Here is an 8,378-nt window from a genome sequence, read left to right on the forward strand (position 1 = left end):
GAGCCCCCCCCACCCAATATGTCCTGGAGCCTGGCTTCCCCAGAGCCCCATCCCACTAGGGAAAGAGAGAGACAGGCTGGGAGTATGGATCAAGCTGCCAACACCTACATTCAGTGGGGAAGCAATTACAGAAGCCAGACCTTCCACTTTCTGCACCCCATAATGTCCCTGGGTTCATATTCCCAGAGGGTTAACTAATAGGAAAGCTATCAGGAAAGGGGATGGGATATGGAGTTCTGTTAGTGGGAATTGTGTGGAGTTGTACCCCTCTTACACTATGGTTTTTGTCAGTGTTTCCTTTTTATAAATAAAATTTTTTTTAAAAACCAACTTCCTCACACAGTTGGCAATTGGAGGTTCAAATCTGGGTCCTTGCATTTGATAGCCTGTGTACTTTACCAGTTGTACAACTGGATAGTCACATATATATATACATGGTGGAGTTCTTTGAACTTTATGTATGTAATGCCTTAGCCTAGTGGTTTCTCTGGGCCATTTCATCATTCTCTATATTATAGAGAAAGAGAGAGAACAGTAGGGAGGAGAAAGGGAGAGGGAGAGGGAAAAGCAGAGAAGGACATACAAACAGAGTAGAGATACCATAGCACTACTCTGCCACTCAAGGAATTCCCCCAACTACTATCTATAGGTTCCATATGGTTCAGGATTTTAATCAGGACCTTCTGCGAAGTAAGGCACACTCACTACTGGGTGAGCTATCTTCCTCCCAGCCCCTCAGCTTGATGTGGAGTATGGTACTCTTTAGGATTATTGACTCAGTAGAGCAGCCTACTAAATACCCTACATTGAATCCTTTTAGATTCATTGAGGGAGAAACTCTTAGCAAGAAATAGGAACAAGAGAATAGGTGTAATTCTCTTCAAACTCTTTTTTTAATTTATTTAAACTGCCTTTAAAAATATTCGAAACAATTCTTTCAAATGTCAAAGTCCATATTTCTGTGTTTGCCTTCTTTATCGAGAAAGCAATCAAGTGGGGGTGAAAGTACCCTGCTATCAGTCAAACTAGTATTTGACACCTCCGGGGTTGTTTCAGTATTGATTCAGGTATTTCTTTGATGTTGGGCATAAGGAAGGCCACGTGGTATGTAGACAAACACTTCTGGGAGATAAGAACCTCACAGTTAAGCCCAGGAGTGATTATGAACAGATGTTTCCCTTTTGCAGCTGCTTCTCCCCAGAGTGACGCTGGGGTTTAACTAAATCCAGGCGCAGTGGACTGTCACTTGGGCAATACCTTGGCTATATGTGATTTACTTGCACTGACAGAACTTCCATCTGACATCTTTTTGTCTTCTTTGTGTGTGACTTGTCCTCTATAACCATGGCAGTCTTTTCACCATTGTAACTCAAAATAAGCCACTGGGGGGAAAAAATGCTGAAAAAAATGAAAACAAAGATTCCAATATACTCCACTACCTACAACTGACACTCTCTTACCAGTTCTCCTTTTGTTCCCAAGGTTTTATTTATTATTTATTATTTATTAATGAGAAAGATAGGAGGGAAGAGAGAAAGAACCAGATATCACTCTGGCACATGTGTTGTCGGGGACTGAACTCCAAACCTCATGCTTGAGAGTCCAAATGCCTTCTCTACTGTGCATCTCCCGGACCACTCTCTTAGCAGTTACTCATTTTGTTAAGTCAGGCACATCATGGACCATTTATTCTACTTTTTCTGCGGGTCCAATCACATTTTGAGACCTTTTTAGGAATGTTGATTAAAAAGGTGAGAGCAAAAAGGTATTTTTTATGTGGAAAATTGAGAAATGTTACACAAGTACATACTATTGTATTTACTGGCGACTTTAAACATTAATCCCCCAACAAAGGGAAAAAATAATAATAATAATAATAGGTGAGAGCAACAGGATCTTCATGACGTATAGCCTTTCAACATCACTGTTTTCTCCCATGAATCCTTTCCATTGCCATTCGGGGGAAATAGTATTCTTTCATTGTCCTGGAACATTGTAGAAGATATTCTTTCTTTTTTTTTTTTTTTTTTTTTTGGTCAGTACAGCTAAATGGCATTTGAACTTTCATCATTAGATTACAAAACTAATTTCCTCATTCCATTTCTACTTACCAGGCATGCATTTCAGGTAGCTCCAAGAGAGTGGTGATTCCTAACCAGAACTTTATTTCACTCAGTCTATGAGAGTCATACAGACTGGTATTCCATTTCTCTATAGTCAATGAAAGAAAAGGACAGAGTCTCCTTGATTCGCTTCTTCTTGAAATGACATGCTCAGTTCCCCACGAACAGATACTCTTACACTTTCCTTCCTCATCCTCTCAGGATGACAAGATTGTAACTTAATATACGTTTCATTCCAGGTCCAGTAATTACCCACCATTGCTACTGTGCTGTCAATGAATCAGGGTGCTGAGGTACAGAGCTCCTGGCCTAAATAGGAAATTTATACTCAGAGAGAAACTCTCTTCCTGTATTCTCATGTCTTTATCCTTCTCATCTTTTTTTATTTTTTCAATTTGCAAAGCTGAAATTAGGAGTGTATTGGAATCAAGATTATCACCTTAACTCTAGGTCATAGGATTTAAGAAAAAAGATTAACAAGGAAATACTAGTGAATTAAAAAAGTTATGTTGATTAGAGACTACAGAAAAAGTTATTTTTATAATATGAAATAGAATCCTCCTTATATGATAACTCAGTGGTATCATACAAATGCAGCTCTCAAAAGCAGAGCTCTTATGCATCTCAAATCACTCCTCCATCAATTTTATTTTCTTTATTGACATTTAAATTTTTTATTGGTTATGCAGTAAAGTCATAGTCTCAACCTTCCCCCATTTCCCCCCTCTTCCTCTACTTGTTTCTCCCACTCCCCCTCATCCTCCTCTTCCTCTTCTTCTTCTTCTTCTTCTTTGTCATTACTGGGGATTGACATCCCAGGCTGACTTTCTTCAGACAGATTAAAAGAGACCAATAGAGTGAAAGACACCAGGGCACTGGAACCTGCAGTGCTGTCAGAGCCAGGCTCAAACCTGGGCCACACACATGGCAAACCAGGCAGATGATCCAAGTGAGCTGATTTACTAGTCCTATGACATATCATTTGTACTGGGCAGGGAGTGGTTAATGGCTTGCAGAACAGTTATTAACACGTGGTTACATCTGTCCCTGTGACAGGCGTCAGCAAAACACCTTTCCACCATCATGTGCCAGGAGACCAAAAGGATGCTCTCTCCACCTCTCCTTCACCAAAGTCCTTTGCTTCAGTGCAGCATAACACATCCAATTCAAGTTTCACCCTGGGTTTTCCTCTTTCTGTTCATGTTTATATATTAAATTTTTATCTATTAAAAGGAAACACTGACAAAACCATAGGATAAGAGGGGTACAACTCCACACAATTCCCACGACCAGAACTCCATATCCCATCCCCTCCCTTAATAGCTTTCCTATTCTTTATCCCTCTGGGAGTGTGGACCCAGGGACATTATGGGATGCAGAAGGTGGAAGGTCTGGCTTCTGTAATTGCTTCCCCACTGAACATGGGCATTGGCAAGTCGATCCTTACTCCCAACCTGTCTCTCTTTTTCCCTGGTGGGGCAGATCTCTGGGGAAGCAGGGCTCCAGGACACATTGGTGGGGTGGTCTGTCCAGGGAGGTATGGTTGGCATCATGGTAGCATATGGAATCTGGTGGCTGAAAGAAGAGTTAACGTACAAAGCCAAACAAATTGTTGACTAATCATGAACCTAAAGGCTGGAATAGTGCAGATGAAGATTTGAGGAGGTCTCCATTTTGTAGACAGCTAGTCGGTCTATTTTAGTTATATTCCAAAGTGCCCATGACTATACTAGTTTTTTGTTTGTTTGTTTGTTTGTTTTTGCCTGAGCCTGACATCTGATATGCTGGTGGATCCAAGCTATTGTCTGGGGAGATGATGCCATGGCTAGAAAAAGGGCTAGAAAGCTGGGTCAGGGAAAAGAGTAGTTCCCAAGTATGAGAAGGGTGTATAAATATTGTTGACTGTAAACCCCACCAATTTGATTTGATCTGGGGCCCATATTCAGCTTAGAAGCCTATATAACCTCTGCATCCCTGTAGGTCTGAACTCACATTCTATGGTCATGAGTAGAAACATTCCAAGCTGCCCCAAATTCAGGATCCATCTTCCTCAGGTGGAAGATAGAGTATGTTATCCAGCCTCCCTTCAGAGGATGGAACATTCCCTACCATTGTTGATCTACATTGAGGGCAAGGTCCTCTGGGGGCCCACAAAGGGGTCTATTGTGTTGTTACTGATAGAAATGACTGGTAACAATGGAGGGAGGGATCTATTCGAGGTCTGGACCCATCATGTCTGTTTGGGAGTCTCAGGACTCCCCCACTAGGGCCCTAGCTGATGGGGTGTCCTGATAGTGACTAAAGAGTTATCATTAGAGTATGCCAGTCTCTTGCCCTTATTCAGCTTTTGCAGTCATTACTTAGATAAGGTTAGCTTTGGAGTGAGTGAGGGAAGTGTAATAGGAAGTAGGTGAGGTGGGTATCTAAGTCTAGGTAGAAAGTATTTCATTAGCAACTTTATGCTGTCTTTTCAGGTCTTTCAACTTGCTTGCTTCATTCATTGACTCACTGCTGACTATTGTGCACTTTTGCTTTCAGCGATGAAGTTTTATGAGGACTGAATCAGTGCTACAAGTATCTCTTTTGTACTCTCTCTCTCATCTATTTCTCTCTGTCACTATCATAGTAACTAGGGAATATATATGTAATTTTACCAAGGTGGATCAAAATAAAGTTGCAATGACTCTTTCAGAGACTTCCCCTCCCCAAGTATTTTATTCCTGCCTCTGTTATACCAGGTACTGGACATTCAAATCAAAAGTATAATTTCTGCCCTCACTGGACTCAGAATGTAATCTTGGACAAAAAAAAAAAAAGAACAAGAAAAAAAGAACAGTGCAGGTTTCTGCTAGGTTTTCCTGCTATTCTGTCAACTCAGTGGAAAGTCTTTATCTAATAGTACTATGTACTTTATCTAATAGTACTATAAAAGTACTAGATACAGAAATGAGAAGAGAAAGCTCACAGTTTAAGGTTACTGATGCCTTTTTGTTGTTGTTGTTGTTGTTGTTGTCTTATGCTATTGGAACCCAGATAACCTTTTCCCTGTTATAGTATGCCCTACCCCCTTTATTTTTTTGCTTTTGAGATTTTTTTTATTACTGATTTAATAGTGGTTTACAAAATTGTAGGATAACAAGGGTAAAATTCCATACAGTTCCCACAACCAGAGTTCTGTGTCCCATCCCCTCCATTGGAAACTTGCCTATTGTTTATCCTTCTGAGAGTATAGACCAAAATTCTTTTTTGGCATACAGAAGATGGGATTTCTGACTTCTGTAATGCTTCTCTGTTGGACATGAGTATGCCCCTTCTTACCACCTGCCAACTGTGCATCATACTCAAATATCTATTTGAACCACTTTGGCCAACCCAACATGATAAAAAATATTCATTAAATTTATTCAATTTATTGTAAAAGAATTAAGTAGCCATGTCTGTTTGACTAATGGAGGCAAAAATAATCTAAGAGAACCTGAAAGGAATATTCATTTTTTTTAAAGTCTATTATCTCCACTGCAGCAGATGAGGCTTATATGCCCAGACTCTCTAGGATTTCTATGACAAATATGTAACTCAATTGGAATGGTTCTTCTGGGCTTTTTGCCTGATTTTCAAATTGTTCTGTATTCATATGTTTACTTAGATAGAATTTTCTGCAGTGGAGAAAAAAAAGGTAGTTTTCTACAGATGCAAAATTCTTTCATTCAAGAATGAACATCTGCTACTCATAGACAATTTTCAATCCTAGAAATTACTCTAGGAACAGTTATGACTAAGTCTGGAGAACTGAACTATTTCTATGTGAAAATGAAGGCCAAGTTCCTTTTTTTTCCTTTTCTTTTTTTGTATGAACCACGGTCCTACACACGCACAATTTCACATTTCTTTGGACAGTTTTTTTTTTCCCATTCAACTAGAGAATCACAGAGAGGAGACTCATCGCAGCACTGAAGCTGCCTCAGTGTCATAGCACTTCTCATGCAGTACCCGGACTTGAACAGAGACTACACACATGGCGAGCAGGTATCCTTACCAATGAGCTATTTCACTGACTCTGGAAGGCTAACTTCAAGGAAAATGTCTGTTTAAAGTCATTCACAAACGTTCTGTCCTGAACTCTCAGACCATGAATCTATCAAAGTTTTCCTTATTAAACAATAAAATTATTTTGTTTGCTAATAGTATAACGGAGTTAAAACAATGGCCACATGTTCATTTTTTCAAATCTCCAAGTTCCATTTATGTGATTTTATTTTCATAGAGTCTCTCAGTAGCTCTTATGGCATGGTGACTGTCTATTTCTCTTTAGTCCTATAGATTTTTACAGGTATTTCTGTTAGGATTAAACTGACTTCCTAACTAGGTTTTAAACCTTCCTCTTTCTGAGTTTTACAGAATATTTGCTGAATTCATACCATGAGAAAGCATTTTACAGGTCAAAATTACACAAAATGTCAGAGAACGATAGCCTTTTCCCTCCCAGAATTTCCCATTCATTGTGTTACTCTTGATTCACCATTTCTTTCTCAGACTCTTCCTGTCTCTCCATTTCTCTCTTTTATACTACCAATGGACTTCCCAGTTAACAATCAGTGGTAATACTTTCATTACCATTGACTCACTATGCCTATCTACTGATTTTCTTTTTTTTTTAAATTTTTTAAAGACTTTTCAATCTTTATTTATTGGATAGAGACAGCCAGAAATTGAGAGAGAAAGGGGCAATAGGAAGGGAGAGAGACAGAGAGACAGCTGTAGCCCTGCTTCACCACTTGGGTGCATTGGATCGACCTTCTCGTGGTGCATCCCGTGAGTACCCATTCATTGGGGAAACTGACGATCCTTCCTAGCCGACTGAATCCACATGGATCCCAGTCACTTTCAAAGCCAGCAACAAGCAGCTCCTGACAGCTTTCCAGCTGTTGATCCTGCTACGCTATTAACTGACTACGGAAGAAGGGCAAATGCTAGAAGAAGAACCACTTGCAAAGTTTTCCCTTTGCAGGTGGGGACCAGGGGCTCGAACACGGGTCTATACACACTGTAACATGTGTGCTCAACCAGGTGCACCACCACCCGGTCCCTCTATTGACTTTCTATAGCACTCAACTCAACTGACAACATAGTCATCATCCATCACTCTGCTCATTGATCTCCAATCAGAATCATGGAAGGCACTTTTAACTCCTCTTATGCTTTCTTCTCCTACCATAAAACAGTCATTAAAGACCTTGGGTCCACACTCCCAGAGGGATAAAGAATAGGAAAGCTATCAGGGGAGGGGATGGGATACACAGTTCTGTTAGTGGGAATTGTGTGAAGTTGTACCCCTCTCATCCTATCATTTAGTTAATGTTTCCTTTTAAAAATTAAATTAAAAAACCCACCAAATAAAAGATTATTTAGTGAAAAAAAAGTCATTAAAATGAGTTGTAGCCTTAGAAAAAATTCTTTCTCTCTATCCCAGTGTCATTTCCTTACTTCTAGTTCTCCTTCTTTTTCATTCAGATTGTTGCAGGAGGCAATTTTTTTTTTTTGGTGCTAATTACTCCTTCATTTTGGTTAATTATTCTCTGTCACTTAAGAGGTGTTTCTAAAATAGGAAACTAGCCAAATTTGTGCTTAAAAACCTTTCAGTGGCAACTGACTTCCTGTAGATAAAATTCAGACTCTTCTAAAGTAGCACGTGTGTACCACCCATTGTGACCTGTGTTCAGCTGACTCTACTGTATATATCCTGTACGTCTTTTTTTTTTAACGTCCAACAGTTTTGTGTCAAACATTATGATCTTATACCTCCACTTCTCCAGCAATTCATTTTTGTTGTTGCCCTTGTTTTTTTTTTTTATTGTTGTAGTTATTACTATTGTTTTTGATGCCATCATTATTGGATAGGACAGAGAGTAATGGAGAAAGGAGGGGAAGACAGAAAGGGGGAGAGAAAGATAGACACCTGCAGACCTGCTTCACTGCCTGTGAAGCGACTCCCCTACAGGTGGCGAGTTGGGGCTCGAACCAGGATCCTTATGGCTTAACCTGCCACAGTCGCTTAACCCGCTGTGCTACCTACCACCCGGCTCTCCAGTGATTCATTTTTTAAAGTCTATTATTTCTACTACAGCAGCAATAATAATTTGAAAAGACAAGAATTTGTGTGCAATACATTTATGTGCAATACATTTCTACTTAATATTTAGTCATATTTTATTAGGACTAGTTTAGAGATTAATATGTGTAGAAGACTCTATTTAA

The sequence above is a fragment of the Erinaceus europaeus genome, chromosome 1 (assembly GCF_950295315.1).
Source record: "Erinaceus europaeus chromosome 1, mEriEur2.1, whole genome shotgun sequence".
Lineage (NCBI taxonomy): Eukaryota > Metazoa > Chordata > Mammalia > Eulipotyphla > Erinaceidae > Erinaceus > Erinaceus europaeus.